This window comes from Panthera onca, chromosome B1, assembly GCF_046562875.1.
Source record: "Panthera onca isolate mPanOnc1 chromosome B1, mPanOnc1 haplotype 2, whole genome shotgun sequence".
NCBI lineage: Eukaryota > Metazoa > Chordata > Mammalia > Carnivora > Felidae > Panthera > Panthera onca.
This window is the reverse complement of record NC_138342.1, coordinates 111,859,664-111,882,877: the sequence shown is the minus strand read 5'-3', so window position 1 is coordinate 111,882,877 and position 23,214 is coordinate 111,859,664. Positions and strand designations below refer to the sequence as shown.

The 23,214-nt window shown below is 33.2% G+C and overlaps 1 pseudogene; it reads left to right on the top strand.

The window, feature by feature from the left end:
* Window positions 1-13,313: 13,313 nt before the first annotated feature.
* Window positions 13,314-13,413, top strand: LOC132693467 (U6 spliceosomal RNA; annotated as a pseudogene).
* The last annotated feature ends 9,801 nt before the right edge of the window (window positions 13,414-23,214 follow it).

Sequence of the window (23,214 nt, the reverse complement as noted above, 5' to 3'; positions counted from 1 at the left end):
ATTTAGCATTAAGAATATATGGCTCATAAACAGTAATCATTCCTTCATTTTTCTTCAAAGAGTGACTGAACATGAATTGAAAATTTTATTTTGACAAAGCCAATTGATGGAGCTACATTTATGTCAAAACTAAACAACATTTGTATGAATTAAGAAAAAAGTAATTCTTCTTAAAAAGAAAACAAATAAGTTGATATGTTGTTTACTTCTCAATAAAAATAACTAAAACAACTAACTCACTAGAGAATACAGATTTTTTTGTGTATTATAGAATATACCATAATAGAAAATCATTTTAATTAAATTAATCAGATACTCAAATTCATTTGCAAATACTTTGTTATAAACCCATTCTATATCATACACTCATGAAGATTATAGTTTATGACTACTTGTTCTACTTGTCATTTTTTTCATAGAAATTATTGCTATTTTTACATTTTAATGAGATTATAAAGATTATAGAGATTAAACAATGTTAATTTGAAAATAAACTCAGATTTTTAATATTTCTGCATTGATATCACTTGTGCTCACCAATATCAACTTTACAGATGTTATATGGTTGCTGAAGTTAGCATATACTTCAAGTTTAAAATTGCAACTCATTTAGAACAATACATTTTTTATTTTGTGAGTCTGTCTTTAAAGATGACTTTGGGGACTGGAGAGTGTTATGCTAAGTGAAATAAGTCAGTCAGAGAAAGACAGATACCATATGTTTTCACTCATATGTGGATCTTGAGAAACTTAACAGAAGACCATCGGGGAGGGGAAGGGGGTAAAAAGAAAGTTACAGAGAGGGAGGGAAGCAAACCATAAGAGACTCTTGTATACTGAGGATTGATGGGGGGTGGGAGAGAGGGGAAAGTGGATGATGGGTATTGAACAGGGCACTTGTTAGGATGAGCACTGGGTGCTGTATGGAAACCAATTTGACAATAAATTATATTAAAAAAAGATGACTTTTATTCATGTAATAATAGAAAAAATAATGAAATACGATTTTATTCATAAATGGACTGCTAGGTGAAAATAAAGATAACAACACATTCTTTGTTACTGTTTTCAAGGAAAGAGGATTTATATCTGTTTCGCATAAGACAGTTTATCTCTTGTCCTACATTGGTGGTGGGTCTTTGGCAGTTTTAACCAATAGAATACAAGAAGAGCAGCACTTTCCTTGACTGGTGCTTATGGGCCTACCCCTTATTAGACCTTGATCACCTGGTTTTTTTTCTTGAAATACTTGTTATGAGCCATTCTTTTTCAAAATCGTGTTGCCAAGCTGTGAGAAGCTCAGGACACCTGTGTGATTCAGTTGCAGCCCCGGCTAAGCCCAGTCCTCAAGCATCAACCATCAGCACGGTGAGTAAATCATCTTGGAAGTGAATTTCCAAGCTCCAACAGAGCTATTCTAACCGGCGCTATGTCTGCTCAAGTCCTGCCCAATGATTAAATTATAAAAACAAAAACTTGTTTTTGTTTTAAACCACAAGTTTCATTCTTGTTACAATGGATCCCTTAGTATTTTAAAGCAATTTTTCTGTTATTTTAAAGTTTTATTATAGTTGATGCACGCTAAAAATTATCTGTAAGAAACTCATATAAATCTTAGTTATAGATCTTCATTTTTATTCTATGCTTTAAGTCCATATTTTAGTGCAGTTCAAGAGCAATAAAATAATTACTTCCTTCATGAAGTCAGAGATTCCAGACTTTGAATACATGTTTTAAAGATAATAAAAGTTGGGGTGCCTGGGTGGCTCTGTCGGTTAGGCGTCTGACTTTGACTCAAGTCATAATCTTGTGGTTGTGAGTTCTTGTGGCTGTGTCAGGCTCTGTGCTGACAGCTCAGAGCCTGGAGCTTGCTTCAGATTCTGTGTCTCCCTCACCCTCTGCTCCTCCCCTTCTCACGTTCTGACTCTCTCTGACTTTCAATAATAAATGTTAAAAATTTTTTTAAAGATAATAAAAGTGATGTGATAGAGAAAGAGTGACTGTGATAGAATAGAACACTACATAGGGTTACCTGGAAAGTCCTTTTGAAGGAAATATCTGAGTTGAGATCCAAAGATAGGAGAAAGTGGTCATACAAATACAAGAAGATAAAATCTAAATGCAAATATTATTCTACCAATTCTACCAATAACAAGAGAAGTAATGTTGATTTGTTTCAGGAAAGAAAAGAAGAACCAGAAGGATCCTGAAGCTAGAACTTATGTCTTAAGGTATAAGGAAGAGAATGGCTTGAGAAGAGATCAGGTCAGTGGTTGATATAGAACTTAGATGACCCTGATAAGGGGATTAGATTTTATTCTAAGTGCAAGAGAAAGTTACTAAAAGATTTTAGGCAGAAATTTCGCTTTATGTTTTTAACAACAGAGTGGATTTTAACAGATGAATATCAAAGTGAGGAGGATTTTGGAAGAGAGAGATGATGAATTGTCATTGGAACTAGGGAAGCAAAATAAAGAAAGATGAATTGGTAACTAGGAGAGCAAAATAGAGAAAGAAGGGGAGTGAATTAGAAATAGACTCACTAATATATTAGAACACAAGAAGAATACACACATCTTTCTGTGAGTTTGGATATTATTATTATTATTAAGAGGAAATAATGAGTACAATATTTGAAACTGAGGTCCAGGGTGGTGCCGTTTACATAGATAGTGATGAGCAGTCAAGACAAAAAAAAAAAAAAAGGATTTGTGAAAATATGAAGGAAAAAATAATAGTTTCATTGTGGAGATAGTACATTTAAAGTGTCCATGAAATATTTAAATGGAGAAACAGGACAAGAACAATTGGTTAACTGAAAAGACACTGCCAAATGCCATAAACACCAGTAAGAAGATGAAGCTAGAATTTTAAATGAATTACTAATGACTGATAGTAGGCTGGCTTGGGAGTGTGATGTCACTAGAGACTTCAGACTTTGGGTACTCACACACTCTTACAGACTCTTCCTCCAAGAACCTCACTAGGGCACTTACAGGACAATTATGAGAACATGCTGAGAAACCCACTCCTTGAGCAGGTTGAGAAAAAAGAAACCCCGGAAGCTCCACCTACAAACAGCTTACCTACTGCTTATATAGGATAAAAGCCTAAATATATAGGGAAAATATAATAGTCAATGTTCTCTAGAGAAGCAGAAACAACATGATGTATACATATATATACACATATACATATATGTATACATGTGATATTCACTCATGCAGTGGCAAGCTAGAAATCCAGGAGAGAGGATGATGTCGTTCCAGACTGTATCAAAGGCCTGAGGACAAGCAGAGCTGATTGTGTAAGTTCCACGCCAGAAACCGGCAGGGTTAAATGAATGAGAAGATCCAGTGTTTTACTTCAAGTCCAAAGGCAGGAAAAGACTCATGTCCCGGCTTGAGCCATCATGAAGGAGGAATTTCCTCTTATTTATGGAAAGGCCAGCCTTTTTGTTCTGTTCAGGCTTTTAACTGGTTGGATAACTGACATTTGTATCAGGGAAAACAATCTACTCATTCTACCAATTCAAGGTTTTTGTTTGTTTGTTTGTTTGTTTGTTTTTCCCCCCATTCCAAAAAAAACCTCATAGATATACCCAGAAAAAAGTTTAACTAAATATCTGTGCACTCCATGGCCTAGGGAAGTTGACACAAAAAATTAACCATCATGGGGAAGAACAACAAATTCTAGCCTTAGAAAGCTAAGAACTAGGGGTGCCTCAGTGGCTCAGTCAAATGAGTGTCTGACTTCTGATTTCAGCTCAGATCATGATCCCAGGATAGTGGGATGGAGCCCTACAACAGTCTCCTCACTGAGTGTAGAGTTTGCTCACACTTCTCTCTCTCTCTCTCTCTCTCTCTGCTCTTCACCTTCTCTCTCTCTAAAATAAACAGAAGGAAAGAAAGAAAGAAAGAAAGAAAGAAAGAAAGAAAGAAAGAAAGAAAAAGAGAAGAAAGAAAAGAAAAGAAAAGAAAAGAAAAGAAACAAAAAAGAAAAGAAAAGAAAAGAAAAAAGAAAAGAAAAGAAAGCTAAAAACTAGAAGGCTAGAATGCCCGATCGCATCAGTGGAAGACCTCTGTAGTTGGGAGAGGAAACAAGAGAGAACAAGAGCAAAATAACTACCCTTGATAGAGGAAAGGAAATATGTGCTAAAACAATCCCTTTATCTGGAAGGATTGTGAAACACTTGTGAAGGATATACCTCCAAATTACAGTTCACAGTGCCTGCCTAAAGCAGAGACATAATCACAATCTCAGAAAACATAAACATGCACACATACAAACACACACACCACCACCAGCACCATAACACTAATAATAATTGAGTAAAAACAAGAATGCAGCTGTGACAGCTAGAAGATACAGATTCTCTATGGGGAGCTGTGCATTAAAAAAGATCCAAGACAAGAGAAAAGGCAAAAATAAAGTACCAGTATGTCATTTCTCCCCTCTCCTAGGTTGTACAGCATTTTATAAGGCAATACTTTAACCATCCAGCAAGTTCAGCACTTTCTGCCAAGCTAACACCTTTATTTTATTCATTAATTTTATATATATAATATTAAAGATAATTTTAATATGGAAATGATTTTCAGCAAATAAATCAAACTGGAACAGGTGTAAAATATAAACTCTGTTCATCTATCTTTGTAAAATATATTCAATTAAAGATGTTTCATCTTACTTTGCTTTCTAGAACACTGAAAGTATAATCATCTGATAGATACCTTATGACTTAAGTTTATGTTAATGTGTATTACTTGTACATTTCTTCTTGCTTACTTCTAAATTTTATTTTGACATTGAGAAATGCTGCCATTTGGAAAGACCCGAAAAAAATGGACAAAAAAGTCAGTGCAACCCATGGTGGGAAACAACACAATAAAAATTGTATACCTCTCCTATTAATGTATGATTAAATAAGATTCTAATGACATATAGATAATTGTCAGTATAATAAAAAAATTAATGCCATTTTACACAATACATTAGTAACTAAAATGATTCATTAGCAGTGATGTATTCAATTTTTAACAATATGTTTGGCTAAAATTTATTAAAGGTAAATATTTTCTGGTTTATAATATTTTCCATGGTTTTTAAATACTGTTTTATTATATTTTTCATCAGGAGGACTCAAAAACACCATGTATACATTTTTCCTTGATTTTGTATATTCTGTATAAGTGAAAGTCATATTCAGTTTGAAGTTATGGCAGAGATGTGACCAATCTAAAGGAAATCTATAGAGAAATATAAGTTCTGGTGGTTGTTTTTTTCCCAAATTTGATTAATTGTGGAGCTACTTCTTGAGGTATAAAGGGAATGAGGCAAATTCAATATAGTTTGCTTCCTACCTTTGATATTATAACACAAGTTTATCATAAGAGCAAAAGACACTGAGTAATTATAGTTGACAAATATAACTGTCTACTGTTAGCAGAGGTAACTGTGAATTACATGTTACTGTACAAATATTGTTTTTTCTCCCTCTGTAATTTGAAATTAGCTTCCAATTTAAAACTCTCAGGCACATGGCAAGTTTTCTTAACATAATATTGCTTTTTTATAAATCATATAATTATCAAAATTTTTTCAGTTAATGGGCAGTTTAAAAAATATAAGTAAAAAACCATTTAATTAGTAGAAAAGCATTATCTGTACAAAATCATTGGAACTCTATTAGACTCAATTTAGCTTAGGCATTAAAGTGTGTGTGTGTGTGTGTGTGTGTGTGTGTGTGTGTATATATATATATATATATATATAGTGACGTACTATTCTATGTATGGTAAAAGTCCAGACCAGCACTGTCTACTAGAAGTTTCTGCCATTATGGTGGATACTGAACACTTAAACATGGCTACAAATATTAAAATACTGAACTTTAGGGGCGCCTGTGTGGCTCAGTCGGTTAAGCGTCCGACTTCGGCTCAGGTTATGATCTCTTGGTCCGTGAGTTCGAGCCCCGCGTCGGGCTCTGTGCTGACAGCTCGGAGCCTGGAGCCTGTTTCAGATTCTGTGTCTCCCTCTCTCTGACCCTCCCCTGTTCATGCTCTGTCTCTCCCTGTCTCAAAAATAAATAGAACATTAAAAAAAATTTAAAATACTCAACTTTAATTTATTTTTGACTAATTTATATTTAAATATAAATAGCCACATGTGACTGGTAAATACTGTATTAAGCAGCACCAATCCATAGTATAATTTGTATAGCTGGAATGCTGTTGAGTCTGGAGCATGGTATACATTATTTTGTTTCCATTATAAAATTTTGTTTGTTTAACATTTATTCATTTTTGAAAGGCAGAGAGAGACAGAGTGCGAATGGGGGAGGGGCAGAGAGAGAAGGAGACACAGAAACAGAAGCAGGCTCCAGGCTCCAGGCTCCAGGCTCCGAGCTATCAGCACAGAGCCCAATGCGGGGCTCGAACTCACGGACCATGAGATCATGACCTGAGCCAAAATCAGCCACTTAACCGACTGAGCCACCCAGGCGCCCCAATGTTGTTTCAATTATAAAATTAGTTGTGTCAATCTTCATAAAGTCTTTAGATATCCTAGTATAACATCTATTGAAGATTGATTAACAAATGCAAACTGACAATAGGTAGTCCATCTAATTATGGGAAGATAGTATATTCTATTCCTCTATTCATTCTCAATCTACCTCTGCACAGAGTAAAGATATAAAGAGAAAATCACTGTTGAACTTATACTCCTTCAAAAATATAATATATACTGAGACATGTAAATAACAAAGTTATGTATTTTTTCTATGTAAGTTATCCTATATTGCCCTCAAGTGTTTAGTCTATTAAAATGTGTATCCTGATTTTGGCACTTCTTAACCTGAGGATAAAGTATTGAGTTTGAGTATTTGGGTTTATTTTTATGTTTTAGCTTTTGTAGAGACATTATGTAACATGTTTTTCAAGTGCATATATTTAAGAATATAAATATATTAATTAAATAAAAATGAGGAATTATTCATCTACATAAAAAACTGTGATACTTCAAGCCATTTCCATTCAGCTAAACATATGAAGAGATGACTGGCCATAACTGGTGAGCTGAAATACACAGAACTATAAGAGTGTATGTTATACAAATATGTCAGGGACTCTCTAAAAGAACTTTTATAAATGATGCTACAATGTTCTTTTTTAAACTGTCCATAAATAGGCCTTAGATAGATTAAGTTGACAAAAAATAGAGAACAATCGTCAACCTTCCCTATTAGACAGCAATATTTTTTTCTACTTGAAATGCCATGTAGACAGATATCCATTACAATGAACATTCCTTATTTCTTCCCTGGTCACCACCTGAGCTAGAACTGTTCATGAAACATGAAATCCTCTCAATTCTTTATTATTATGTAAATACTTAATTACTTAATATTCTAATCAAATTCTCTTTTAGCATTATACCATTGACATCTTATATGTGAATATGAGATTCTAAAACAGTCTAATATTTTCTCTTTAATTTTTCATATCATATATTATCAAAAAGTATAAATAATGTCTTTCTTTAGATCTAATTAAGAAATTTGGAGATAAATCTTTTCTCCATATTGATTAGAGCTCTCTGAACACTTAACCCAAATTGCAATGTATCACCATGTATTCCTTGAAAAGTTCACATGAAAAAGGATCAATAGACCTTCAAAGTACTAGTTTACTAACTTCTTTGCTGTAGAGAAGCAGAGAAAAGTGCTAGAAAAACACTACAAAACAATGATAATGTCTCAGGCCTGTTTCAGTAAGAGGTAGAAGAGGCAAAATTTTTACCTTGCTCTGTACAGAATACAGTCACAACATGCATGTAATAAATATATTGAACCTTATCTATACAAATAAATATTCAAACAAGGAGAAAATAAATCATGATTGTCAAACACTTGGCATTCCAAAACCATTTAAAGAAAATATAAATCTATTAAAATAACAAATAAGTCCAAAAAAAAAATTGTTCTTCTTATCTATGGAATCCCAGAGAAGCCTTTACTATCTTTATTTTTAATCACTATTTTCATTTTTGGCTAGTCAGATGGTTCTAAGCTTTTATCCAAGTGCCCATAATTCTCTTCAGACCAAAAATAAAAAAAGATGAGAATCCAGCTTTAAGGATGTGGATAAAAATATAAAATAATAATAAGCAGATAGTAAATTTTACACATCACATGACAGGAGTCACTAGCAAGCAATTGGTAATAAAAGCTGAAGAAGGTTTAGAATCTAAGTGATTTTACTAACTCATGGTTTCTACTCTTAAGGGGCAAAGCAAAAAATATAAATAAATAAATAAGTAAATTAGATACAGAAGAAAGTTTTCTATGTTTTAATTACTTTGAAGTTTAAATATTTTTAAAATTAGAAAATTAATCAAATATATATTACACAAATATATAAATAAAATGAAAACTGATTAAATTTAATTTATAAAAAGCTATATAAAGAGTTAATAGTAAAACAAACACTCTTTAAGTCCTTCCTAGGTATTAGACCAGATTTAGCACTTCAAATGAATTAATTCATTCAATCCTAATGATACATGGATGTATTAGTTACTATTACTATCCTCACTTTGCGGATTGGAAAACTGACTATGTGGTTGGCAACTTTGCCAAAGATGCAAACACTGGGAGGTGCAAATGCTTAAATTCAAATATAATCAGTGAGATTGTAGACCCTCATCTTTAACCCTTTTGTTCCACAGCTTCATGATCCCTTGAAAATTCCGGTTAACTCTACTAATCCCAATCTTTTTTCCTCTTCTAAATAATTATTTGGTAGGTATATTCTAAATGAATCCTATCTATGCCATATAAACAGTTACTCATTTATTTGTTCAACAAACACTTTTTGAAGTAATTATATGAAAGGCCATGAACTAATCACTGGATTTATAGCACTGAACTATAATGTCATTGTATCTACTCTCACAAAGCTTATAATTTATCCACACAATAGATAAATATATAGTCACATAAATATAAGAATTAAAAAATAAGAGACTCGTTTTTTCCATGGTAAAAGTAAATTGAGTACTATGCTGAACAACAGTGGTGAGACTGGACAATCCTGTCATGCTTCTGACCTTACGGAAAAAGCTTTCAGTTTTTACCCATTGAAGATGATATTAGCTGTGGATCTTTTATATATGGCCTTTTTGATGCTGAGTTGTGTTCCTTCTAGCCTTACTTTCTTGAGGGTTTTTACCAAAAAAGGATGTTGTATTTTGTTAAATGCCTGTTCTGCATCTATTGAGGGAATCATGGTTTGTATCCTTTCTTTTATTAATGTAGTGTATCACATTGAACTGAATTGTAGTGTATCGTATTGAACTACTCCTGCAGCCCAGGGGTAAACCCCACTTGATTGTGGTGAATAATTCTTTTTAATGTCCTGTTGGATTTGATTTGTTAGTATCTTGTTGGAAATTTTGCATCCGTGTTCATCAGGGATATAGGTCTGTAATTTTACGTGGGGTTTTTGTCTGATTTTGGAATCAAGGTCATGCTGCCTCATAGAATGAGTTTGGAAGTTTTCCTTCCATTTCTATACTGGGATTCTTAGCTTCATCAATCAGACAACGAAAGAAATATAAGTCATCCAAATTGGCAAGGAAGAAGTCAAACTTTCACTCTTAGCAGATGACATGATACTCTATGTGGGAAAACCCAAAAGACTCCACTAAAAATGTTAGAACTGATACATGAATTCAGCAAAGTCACAGGATATAAAATCAACGTACAGAAATTTGTTGCATATCTATACACCAATAATGAAGCAGCAGAAAGAGATATCAAGGATTATATCCCATTGACAATTGCACCAAAACCCGTAAGGTACCTAGGGATAAACAAGAAAGGGGTAAAACAACTATAATCTGAAAACTATAGAACACTTACAAAATAAATTGAACAAATGGAAAACAAAACAAAACAAAATGTTCCATGCTCATGGATTGAAAGAACAAATAATGTTAAAAATTCTATGCTACCCCAAACAGTCTACACATTCAATGCAAACTTTATTAAAATGCCACCAGCATTTTTTCACAGAAATAGAATAAACTATCTAAAACTTGTATGGAACCAGAAAAGACCCTGAATAGCCAAAGTAATGTTGAAAAAGCAAAGCAAACCTGGAGGCATCAAAATTCCAGATTTTAAACTGTATTATAAAGTGGTAATCAGCAAGACAGTGTGGTACTGGCACAAAAACAGACACATAGATCAATGGAATAAAATAGAGAATCTAGAAACGGACCCACAACTACATGATCAACTAATCTTCAGCAAAACAGAAAGAACAGCCAATAGAAAAAAGACAGTCTCTTCAGCAAATGGCGTTGCAAAAACTGATAGTGACATGCAAAGGAATGAAACTGGCCCCTTTCTTGCATTATACACAAAAATAAATTCAAAATTGATAAAAGACCTAAATGTAAGACAAAGAACCATCAAAAACTTAAAGGAGAACACAGGCAGCAAACTTTTTGGCCTCAGCTGTAGCAACTCCTTACTAGACATCTCCAGAAGCAAGGGAAACAAAATAAAAAATGAGCTTTTAGGACTTCATTAACTAAAAAGGAAACAAACAAACAATAACAACAAAAACACATCTGCACAGCAAAAGGAACAATCAGCAAAACTAAAAGCCAACCTACATAATAGAAGAAGATATTTGCAAATGACATGTCAAATAAAGGGCTAGTATCCAAAATCTATAAAGAACTTATCAAACTCAATTCCCCAAAAATAAATAATCCAGTGAAGAAATGGGCAGAAGACATGAACAGACGCTTCTCCAAATAAGGCAAACAAATGGCTAAAAGACACATGAAAAGACACATGAAAAGATGAAGTGATGCTCAACATCATTCATCATCAGGGAAATACAAATCAAAACCATGATTGAGATATCAGCTCACACCAGTTAAAATGGCCAAAATAAACAACACAGGAAACAACATGTGTTGACAAGGATGAAGAGAAAGGGGAACCCTCTTACACGGTTGGTGGGAATGTAAACTGGTACATCCACTCTCGAAAACAGTATGGAGTTTCCTCAGAAAGTTAGAGATAAAACTACCCTATTACCCAGCAATTGCACTACTAGGTATTTATCCAACAATACAATAATACTTATTTGAAGGAGCACATGCACCTCAATATTTATAGCAGCACTATCAACAATAGCCAAATTATGAAAAGAGCCCAAATGTCCATTGACTGATGACTGGATAAAGAAGAAGTGGTATATTTATATACAATGGAATATTACTCAATCATCAAAAATAATGGCATTTTGCCATTTGCAACAAAGTGGATGAAACTGGAGTGTATTATGCTAAGCGAAATAAGTCAGTCAGAGAAGGAAAATGCTGTATGACTTCACTCATATGTGGAATTTAAGAAACAAACCAGATGAACATAGGGGAAGGGAAAGAAAAATAAAATTAGAAAAAAAAACAAAAAACAAAAAACAAAAACAGAGAGACAAACCATAAGAGATTCTTAACTATAGAGAACAGACTGAGTGTTGTTGGAGGGGAGGTGGGTGGGGAGATGAGCAAGGTGGTTGATGGGGATTAAGGAGGGCACTTGTGATGAGCACCAGGTATTATATGTGAATGATGAAGATCTGGGTTCTATTCCTGAAACGAATACTACACTATAAGTTAAGTTACTTTAAACAAATTTAAGAAAACATTACTCTTGGAGAAATTTAGATATCCTGTTGATATATTGATAAGTAGCTGACTGTTGAAAGAGAATTCTCCATGGGTCTCTTAAGTTTCTGCATGACTTCAGAGTAAGAAACCTAGACCATTTAATTCTAGACAATCTTTTCAAAGATGCAGGTTTTTTGTTTGTTTGTTTGTTTGTTTGTTTGTTTTAGCATTTGATCTCTTATTCCAAGATTCCACATAAATTCCCTTGTTTCTTTGGACCCTCAATCATTTAATGTCCCTCTAAATAATATCTTTGTCTTGCCATCTTAATAAAACTATAATATGTGAAACACTGTTATGCATTTCCACAGGAATTACAAAAATAGCCACTATAGTAGTTTTTAAAATGCAATTTTTAAATTCATTTTTATATACACAAAATCTTTTTAAAAGTATTTATAATCTCAAAAACTTGTTATTGCTTTATAACTGAAGCAATATTATAGATTTCAGGGGAAGAAGAGTTAATAGTATAATTTGAAACTTCCATGAAAATAACAAATAAAACATAATTGCAATCTTCTGCATGATTAATAGGCTAGAATTACATCTTTAATTTCATCATGCAGTATGTTAACTATGGTCTTTTGGTTAAATAAATTTAATTTCCTAGGAGATCAAGCTACTACTACATGAATGCAGTTTCTGAATACCTCGTATTATTATTTTTAATTTAATATCTACTGAATTTGATTAATGGTTTACTTTGATTAATTTTATTTTCAAAAGACCCTAGCTGAAAAACTTCATTTTATTAAATATCATTGCTTGAACAGAACAAGGTAGTGATGAGTTTCTATCTTAAAGGTGTTTTGATATATACATTACAAAAGTAAAAATATAATTTGATGTGTTTCATATTATTGCCCATAATCTTAGGAATTTTTTCTAAAATTAGGATAATATGAAATAGATTCTAAACTAAAAGAAAAAAAAAGATCTGAAAATATGGTATACATAGACATTTCAACCAAAGACATAAAGTACAATTCTGAGGAATATTTTGACAGAAGTTATAGGACTCAAAAGCTAATTCAATCTATTTCAATCCACTTTTAGTAAAATCCTGGCAGAGGGGATCTATTTATCTATATAAGCATTATGTCACTTTTGAAAAAAATACTGTTAAACTAGTTGTATTTCTGAGTCACAGTCAATTTGTCCACAATTCTCTGTATATTTCAACATATTTTGAAACAAAGTGGAAACTAATAAAACATTATATAAATAGTGTCAAAGTTAGTAGTAATCACAAAACTACTATGTGATTATTTGTGTAAATATACATATACACACAAACTAGACATACGCCTATTATGTTTATATGTATAATACATACATTCACACTTTCATATGGTTGCCAAATAAAGTTTTTCATTAGTGCATCCTCATTGCTACCGCAGTGAACAAAAGACAAAAACTCTTGCACTGATTAAGCTTATATTTAATTATATAGATAAGCAACAAAGTATTCCCAGAACCAAAGGAATGATCAAAAATATAATTACGATTAGCTCCAATTAACAGCTATAGATCATGGAATTACAATGACTTTGTTCTTGCTTTGGCAGCACATATACCAAAATTGAAATGACACAGAGAAAATAAGCATGGCCCAATACAAGGGTGAGAAGCAAATTCGTGTTGTTCCATATTAAGAAAAAAAGAAAATGGTAACTATATGTGGGGATAGATATTTTCATTAGCTTGATTGTGCCAATTATTTTACAATGCATATGTATATCAAAACAAGTTGCACACCTGAAATATATACAGTCTTTATTTGTCAATTATACCTCAACAAAGATGAGAAAAAATATTTTACTTATGCTGCTACCACTATTCATTCTGCCATGACAAATATGGCGTACCAACATTTATATTGTTCCATTTACTATGTTCCTTTTCATATGTCATCAGGCTCATATTCTCAACAACCTGAATAGGTATATATTGTTATTGCCCTTTTATTGATAAGAAAAGAAAGGCTCAGAGCTTATCAATGTCTGATATCTAAAAGAAGGTAATGGGAATAGCAGTAAATATAAAGAAAGAGCAATGTCTGTATATAAGACAATTAGTTCAAAAGGCATATTGTATTTGGATATGTTAGGTGCTAAAAATACAAATATAGATATGATTTTAAGACCTATGTTCTAGATATATATGGAAACAATAATTATGACATAACATAATATATGGTAAGTTATACATTGTTGAAGGTAAGTGGAAATGACTCATTACCAAATCTTAAAATATACTTAAAAACTTTTTTAAATGTTTATTTATTTTTAAGAGATACAGATGGGGGGTGGGGAAGGGCAGAGAGAGAGGGAGACACAGAATCTGAAGAAGGCTCCAGGCTCCAAGCTGTCAGCAGAGAGCCTGACAGGGGGCTTGAGCCCACGAACTGTGAAATCATGACCTGAGCCGAAGTCAAGTGCCCCTAACTTAAAATAAAGTCTAAAAAATAATGATGACATTAGTTATTTTAACTTTGGTAACTGTACATACTTTCTTTTTCTTTTTTTTTTTAACGTTTATTTATTTTTGAGACAGAGAGAGACAAAGCATGAGTGGGGGAGGGTCAGAGAAAGAGGGAGACACAGAATCTGAAACACGCTCCAGGCTCTGAACTGTCAGTACAGAGCTCGACGTGGCGCTCAAACTCACAGACGGCAAGATCATGACCTGAGCCGAAGTCGGACGCTTAACCGACTGAGCCACTCAGGCGCCCCCCCTTTTTTTTTTAATTTGAGAGAGAGAGACAGAGACAGAGACAGAAAGAGAAAGAGAGAGAAAGCGTGCTCAGAGGAGAGGGGCAGAGGGAGAGAGAAAGAATCCTAAGCAGGATACATGCTCCGCGTGGAGCCCGTTGTGGGCTTTCTTCCCATGATCCTGGAATCATGCCCTGAGCTGAAATCAAGAGGCGAACACTTAACCAACTGAGGCGCCCCAGTAACTGTACATAAATTATATATATATATATGTATATATATATATACATTATATATACACACATATATATAATTAGGTATAGATTAGATAGATTAGATCAATTATATATATATATATACATATATATACATGTATATACATATATATATACATATATATATACATATATATATGTATATATATATGTATATATATATACATATATATAATTAGGTATAGATTAGATAGATTAGATCAATTATATATATATATATATATATATATATATATATACATATATATATAATTAGATATAGACCAACCATCAGAGCACTAGAGAAAGAAAAGAGGTAAGAAAAGAGAAAGAGAAAGAGAGAGAAAATACATTACTACTTCTTAACTCAAGTTATTACAAATGATTAAATTTAATAAAGACTAAAGCATTTTACAAAATAATGAAATAAAAAATAATTCAGCTTATTTTTTTCTGAAATTGGGTGTGGTAATTTAATCTTCTGTAGTAATTACAAAGAAGAGAAGAGCCACAATTCTTACCAAAATTTGATGGATAGCTGCCAAGTACGCTGGCATCTGGTTTACATTGTCTTCCTTTTTGCTTTTGTTTTTTACAGTCTTTTAATATCTTTATACTGATAGCTCTTTCAATGATCAATAATTAGAATAACAGGATTAAATCACCAAACACCTGAGTAGCTGACAACATGAAATAGAAATACACACTACAATGAAATAACTAGCATTGGAAAAAATAAAATTATAAAAATTCATTCAAATGATAGAATAGATACAATTAATATCAAGAGAGAAAGATGATAAAACATTTTGACTACTTAAAATTACAAGAGTCTAGAGAAAAAAATTGCTTTTGAGCAAATGCAATTGATAATATAACTTCCAAGTTGAAAAAAGGAATTGTCTGTGTATTAGTAAACTGGACAAAGTGAGAATATCTAGATGCAAACATAAAAAGATATAAATAGAAATAATAGATATTTAGATAGATAGATAACAGATAGATAGCAAAGAGATGGGAATTGGGAGAGGACATTCAGTTATGTGAAAGATAGACATAGAAAGAAAACACTCACAGACTTGGGGTTGTAAAAGTCAGAAGCACTGGATTTATCTCAAGAACTTAGAAAAAGCAGGGGCGCCTGGGTGACTCTGTCGGTTCAGCATCCGACTTCAGCTCAGGTCATGATCTCACACTCCGTGAGCCCAAGCCCAGTGTTGGGCTCTGTGCTGATAGCTCAGAGCCTGGAGCCTGCTTCAGATTCTGTGTCTCCCTCTCTCTCTGCCCCTCCCCTGCTCATGCTCTGTCTCTCTCTGTCTCAAAAATGAATAATAATAAAAAAATTAAAGAAAGAACTTAGAAAAAGCAACAAAAATTAGGAAAAAAAATGATACATATGTGCACAGTGATTAGGAGCATATTCCGAAAAGAAAGTCCAGAAATCAAGCTAAGAGGTGGTTAGTTCTTTGAAAAGATCAATAAAATTGACAAACTTTCGAGATGGATGTCACCTAAACTTTTGTAATTATTTCCAATATACACATCTATCAACTCATTATGTTTTATATCTTAAACAAATACAATGTTATATAACAAGTAAATCTCAACAAAACTGGACACAATGAATAAAATTGAGAAAACACTGGAAAAATTGTTTTAAAAAATAAGAGAAGGAACAAATACCAAAAATCAGGACTAAAAATGAGAAGCAATTATACACCAGGTGCCAGCAATCCTTTTTTCCTTTTTTAAAGGATCAGATGGTAAATATTTTAGGCTTCTTGTTGTCACAACTCAACCTCTTGCTCTAACTACTCAAACTGTTTCTGCTGTTGTGGCATAAAAATAGTTATAGACAATATGTAAATGATTGACCATGGCTATGTTCCAGAACGCTTTATTTATAAAAACTGGCTGACTCACAGGCCACAAGTTGCTGACTGCAGTTTTTTTTTTAAGAGAATTCAAGAGTAATTAATATTGCATGTCAACTACACTCAAAGAGCAAAATTTTTAAAAATTTAAAAATAAAATGAATAGGTTTCTTTTTAAGAAATATATAATTCAAGAAACTTATAAACTACTTTTGTGGATAATATATATACTAAAAGGTAAATCGGGACATATTAAAACTTTTAGCACAATAAATTTGAAATGTACATAAAATACACAATTGTCTAGAACATGTATTTTTCCAAAAGTAACCTAAAGTTAAATAGAAAAGCAGAATTGTCTATAGCAAATCCATTCATCTCATAAAGATCATTTCCCGCCTTGATGGCTTTACTGGTAGATTGTTCTAAACATGAGGCAATAATTCCAATATTACATATAATTTTTTGAGCATAAAGCAGGAGGGAATGCATTCCAATTCTCTTTATTTAATTTATTTTTTAAGACAGAGCGCAGTCAGGGAGGGGCAGAGGGAGACTGGGAGACAGAATCCAAAGCAGGCTTCACACTGTCAGTGCAGAACCCAATGCAAGGCCCAAACTCACCAACTGTGGGATCATGACCGGAGCCAAAATCAAGCGTCAGACACTCAACCAACTGAGCCAACCAGGCACCCCATTCTAATTCTTTCTATGAAGCTACACTAACCTTGATATCAAAACTTTCCAGGCTGGTAAAAGAAAATTAAAGTCAATCTAATTTATTTTTTTAAAAAAGAAAATCTTAAAGATTATCAAGCATAAATCAACAATGTATTTAAAAAAAATGTGGCATCATGGACAAAAAGGTTTATTCCAAGAAACCATGGAAAGCAATGGTGGCGTCATACGAAATTATTAATCAATGTGTTGCACTGAAACAAAAGAATTAACAAAATTATAAGCTTACTTTATGCCATGGTCTTAAACAAAATAAACCTTATATTTATAAACCTACAAATAATGGAGAATATGCTGAACTTGATGAAGTCTGTTTTCAAAAATCCTTTGAAAAACATAATACTTAATGATGAAATGCTAAAATATTTCCTTTGAGATTGGGGATAAGATAAACATAAATATCGTAAATAATTCTAAATTTATCATATTGGAGATCTTAGACATGGCGGCAAGATTTTTTAAATTAAGAAAATGATTAGAAAAGGGAGAACAAATGGTCATATCATGGAAGCTATTTTTATGCACACAGAAAATTCAAAGAATCTTTAGATATGTTGTGCTAATTAATAACAACTTTTACCAAGATTCTTTGACACAAACTCATATGTGAAAATCAACTGCATTTCTATATATGAGCTACAAACACTAAGTAAAATACCACAGATACAACAATAGAATTTTAAAATCAAGTTATTAAGAATAAGTCTAACAAAAAGTCTTCCAGATCTTCTAGAAAACAACAAAAAGCTTATTGACAATAATTAAAGATGACACAAACGCATTGAGAGTTTTGCCATTATTAGGTTGGAAAAGAAGTTAAAGAAGTCATTTCTCCTCTAAGTTCATCTTTATCATCAATCCATCCCAAGCAAAAGCTCGGCAAGATTTTATTTAAATATCAAGCTAATTCAATAAGAAATGTTAAATATAAAAATGTCCAGTATGTAGTATGTAGTCTCTTAAAGAAAATAATAAATTGGGGACTGTATTATAAAATATAAAAATACAGTGTGGTATTAGAAAAACAGTAGATAAATAGATCAATGGAATGGAATATATAGACCATAATAAGAAAAATGCTTATATGGCACATGGTATTTGGGAGAGGTGATACCACAGATCAGTGATGCGAGATGGATTTGTCAAGAAGTGGTGCTGGTAAAACTGATTATGCCAATGAAAAACAATTAAATTGACCTCTTTAACTCACACCGTATATAACAAGTTCTCCTTAGGGAATAAATATTTAACGTAAAAGGTAGGCAAGAATTGCATAAAAATAAAGAAAAATGCATTCTACGTGTGCTTTATGAAAGGTGAAATCTAAGTGCTCAACCTGTATGTAATCAGAAAAATGCACATGAAAATGTTATTAGATACTGTATACACAACAGCTTGATACAAATGAAAGTCTTAAAACAGCAACTTTTGGCAAAGATAGAATATTGAGAATTTTGTATTTTTAAATGCTGAGAATGGAAATTGCTATTTCCATTTTTGTAAAGAATTTTGCATTACCTACTAATATTGAAGATAATTATATACTCTGATCAGGAAGTGAATTCTAATCCTAGGTTTGCATGTATATGTTCATTAAGAAGAATAAAAGAGAACATTTACAGAGTCAATCATATACTCAAAACAGTGCAAATATTCATCACCAGTATAATGTGATATATTAATACCATGAAATACTACATTATAGAAAATATTAAGGTATTTTATTTAGATACATCAATATGGTATTCTCTCACAACATAATAATGAATGACACGATGTCGCAAAATAATGCATGCAGCATGATTTGGTTTAACTAAAGTTTAAAAACACAAAAAGTAATTTAAATAGCTTGTAAAAATTAATAGATACTAAATCTATACAGATAATCATGGAAGTTATTTTAACAAAATTCAGGATATCGATTGCCTTTAAAATGTAGAAAAAGGGTTATTCTCATTAAGGGGCTTCTAAGACACCAGCCACATTCAATATATTTTAAATGTTTTCAGTTATTGTCTTTGAGAGTGTGTGAGTAGGGGAGGAGCAGAGAGAAAGAGAGAATGGGGACAGAGGATGTGAAGCCGACTCTGTGCTGACAGCAGAGAGCCCCATGAGGGGCTGGAACTCATGAACAGTGAGATCATGACCTGAGCTGAAGTCCAAGGTTCAACTGACTGAGCCGCCCAGGCACCCCTACATTCAATGTTTTAAACTAGTGTTGGTTACACAGGCATTTGCTTTAAGGTTATTATAGTCATAGTATATAATATATATTATATGATCCCTGTATTATTTCATATATACGCTTATATAGAGAGTAAAATAACCTTGGTTTACAGGCATAATGCATTCCAGAAACACGTTTGTAATTCAAAGCACTTGCATATCAAAGCGAACTTTAAAAACTGTTGGCTCCCTTGAGATCATGTGATGTTCAGCGTCAGGTACTAGTTGTATTGTAAGACATAGCTTGTTCACCTTCCAGGTGGGGCCGGGAGCCACCATGTCCCACGGCTCCAAGCAGCCCTTCCTGGCCACTGCATGAGTGCGACATCCCCTCCCCCAGCCCAATCGGGGCTGCAGCCCAGCCCCCGCCCGTCCTGTCCGAATTCCTGGGCCCCCCCAGGGTCTTGACTCCCCCCCCACACACACACCCCAGTTAGGACCTCCCCGGCCTCTTCAACCACCCCTGCTGCTCCCCAGCCCAGCCCCTCCCAGGGGTCCCTGCCGCCCCTCTTGTGCTCCTGCCCCGTCCTGCGAATAATGACCCCATTGGTGTTTTGTAAAACATAGCTTGTTTATTATGTTAAAATCTATTAGAAATGTTTGCTCATCTTGTGTAACACTTGCAGAACAAGTTACTCGCAATCCAAAGTTTTACTGTATATGAAAGTAAAATATACTAAGCAAATTGTATCTAAGGGAAATATATATATCAACAGGCATATCAGAAAAAAAAGTAGAATTTGTGGCAAAAAAGAGAAACACTTATAAAGGAAAAAAAAAGTATTTCATATTTATAAAAGTACATGGATTAGCCAACATTGATACCAGAAACATTTACCTAAATGGAGATAAATTAAATGGAGTACATAGGAAAAAGCGGGTCTTAAATTTCAATTTCACTAAGCAGAAAAGACTTATGTGGATGCTTTTAATACACACACATGCATACACACACACATATTTTGCTATGCTTTTTGTTCTCTTTTTCTCCCACCAAACAATGTGTCCTCACCATATTTCCATTATTCATATTAAAAATTGTACAGATTCAGTTCAGGAGGTCTCATCTGAGGACATTTACCTGTCACTCAGCTGTCTCAGTACGCTGGGGCTCTGCCCAGCTGTTTCCTGATAATTTTATTCTTTTCTTCCTGGGTTAGAGCCGATGTTTTCTGAATGCTGTACATCCTTTATAATATATTACTCTTATATTCATGGAACATAGTACTAAGTAAGTTTCTCCAAAACAGGTGCACAGAAGGAAAATAGTTTGAATATCTAAAAAAGTTTGTTTTTTTTAACTCTTGAAAAAAATTGGTTGACTATGTTTACAGTCTTAAAATAATTTTCCTCTCAAATTTGGAGATTTTATTTGTTTTCTCTGATACAAACTGTTGATGGTAAAAGTTGTTCCCTAAACTATCCACATTGCTCTTAAGGGGACAGATTGTCGTTTTCCATTTCTCTCAGACATAATGTTACATTTGGCAACATATATTGATCAAGTGGTTACATTGTGGAAGTTTTATTTTATTTTTTTTCTGATGCCCAAATCTACAAGAGAATCACCAGCTCATTCCAGATACTGTTCAAATTATTTAACAAATTTTCTCTGGGCCTTTGCTACTGATGTTCACTACCGGTTGTTCTTTATGATTTATGGGGTTCTGCTTTTATTGGTTCTTGTCAAAGATTCTGGGGTATTGGTTTATTTGCATAGAGTATGACACTAGGTTTTGATGTCCAGCTTAAGCAACTATTTTCTAGACGAAACTTGAATTAAGATTTGTGTTTTTTAAAAATTTTTTAAATGTTTTTTATTTATTCTTGAGAGAGAGAGACAGAGACAGAGCACGAGTCGGGGAGGGGCAGAGTGAGAGAGGGACACAGAATCGGAAGCAGGCTCCAGGCTCTGAGCTGTCAGCACAGAGCCTAACGTGGGGCTGGAACCCACGAACCGTGAGATCATGACCTGAGCCCAGGACGTTTTACTGACTGAGCCACCCAGGCGCCCCTAAAATTTGTGTTTTTAGCCTCACTTTTCACTGTCTACTTTTTTTGTTGTTTTTGTTTTGTTTTGCTCACAGCATCCCAAGCAGTTTGGATTCCCCTTCCACTAGAAACCCACATGTGTATGTTCTTGGTGTCTGCCTCCTATACTTCTTTATCTTTCCTGATATTCTTTAATCTCCTTTCCTTCTTCCAGAAATTTGTTGAAGCCTCTTGAACGCTTAAGACCTTTCTCATTTCCTATGCTGTTATATTTAATTTCCTTTTGTACTTCATTTACAACTTTGCATAGCTGCATGGGAGATGTAGTCATATTTTTCAAACTAAATGTAAAAATATGTTGTTTTAAAATGTGAATAGCAGTCAAATTTCTAATAATTGAGCAATAGTTGAGGCTATTCATTTAATTTTCATTGACATTTCTCTCTCTGCAAGAAAAATTGGTGCTCTCTTTCCATAAGACAGTACTAAGAGATAATACCTACTTGCTCAGATATAGAAATATAGTTTTCCAGGAAATTGGAGACCATCTTATTCTCAAGATAGACTCCTTCTATAAAAACTCACAATAAACAGCTGTATAGATAAGAATTACTTTTATTTTGCAGCTTAAAAAATAAATTTCAAATAGCTATCCTAATTGGATGTATTATTAATGAAATACCCTTTCTATGATAAAAATTCTTAGAAAGCAGATCAGATTGAATTATCAAAGGTTGCTTACAAAATATGGATTCTACTAAAGGAAGAAAGGCTATTGGCTTTCAATGAGCATTCATTCTGAAAAGGATGTGATCAGATGTCTCTACAGATGTCATAAGACTAGTCTATACAGTGTCCCTTTTCTCTTGACAACTCTTCATAATCATTGCCTACTTTATTCTTTCTGTAGACCAGTTCTCTCTGGTCTGATGCTCTTTAGATACATTTATAATTGTGAAAAATTTTAGTAAAAAAAATAAATAAATAAACCTGTTGGTTCACTTTATTTAATTTTATTAGAGAAGTTTAGATAAGATTTTGTGCCAGTGATACAGCTGTGCCGATGTAGTCCAGGTGTATTCCAACCCCACCTTACTGGAATTCAGTCCTAGTCCCATGATTATACTTGAGTGGCCAACAATTGTTTTCCTCCATATTTGTGTGAAATAGTTTTGGATTCCGTTAAAACTTCAGTTGCCATGATGATGTGTAAGTTTCACTTTTGATTTCTTAAAAGTTAACTATATAGCTGACTCTTGGACAACATGGGTGTGAACTGCATAGGTCCACTTTTACGCAGATTTTGTTGTTATTGTTAAATGCAGTAACTGTAATTTCCCCTCCTTATGATTTTCTTAAAGACATTTTCTTTTCTCTAGCTTACTCTGTTGTATGAATATAGTATATAATAAATATAATATATACAATATGTGTTTACCTAATGTATATATTATTGGTAAGGCTTCCAGGCAACAGTAAGCTTTTAGCAGTTAAGTTTTTGGTGAATCAAAAGTTATACATGAATTTTTTATTATGGTAGGGTTCAATGCCCCTCACCCCTGTATTATTCAAAGGTCAACTGTATTATCATATTTGGTAATATCTTAGTTTTGCATTCAATATTCAATATTCATCTAGTCACTATCATATCCTCCATAT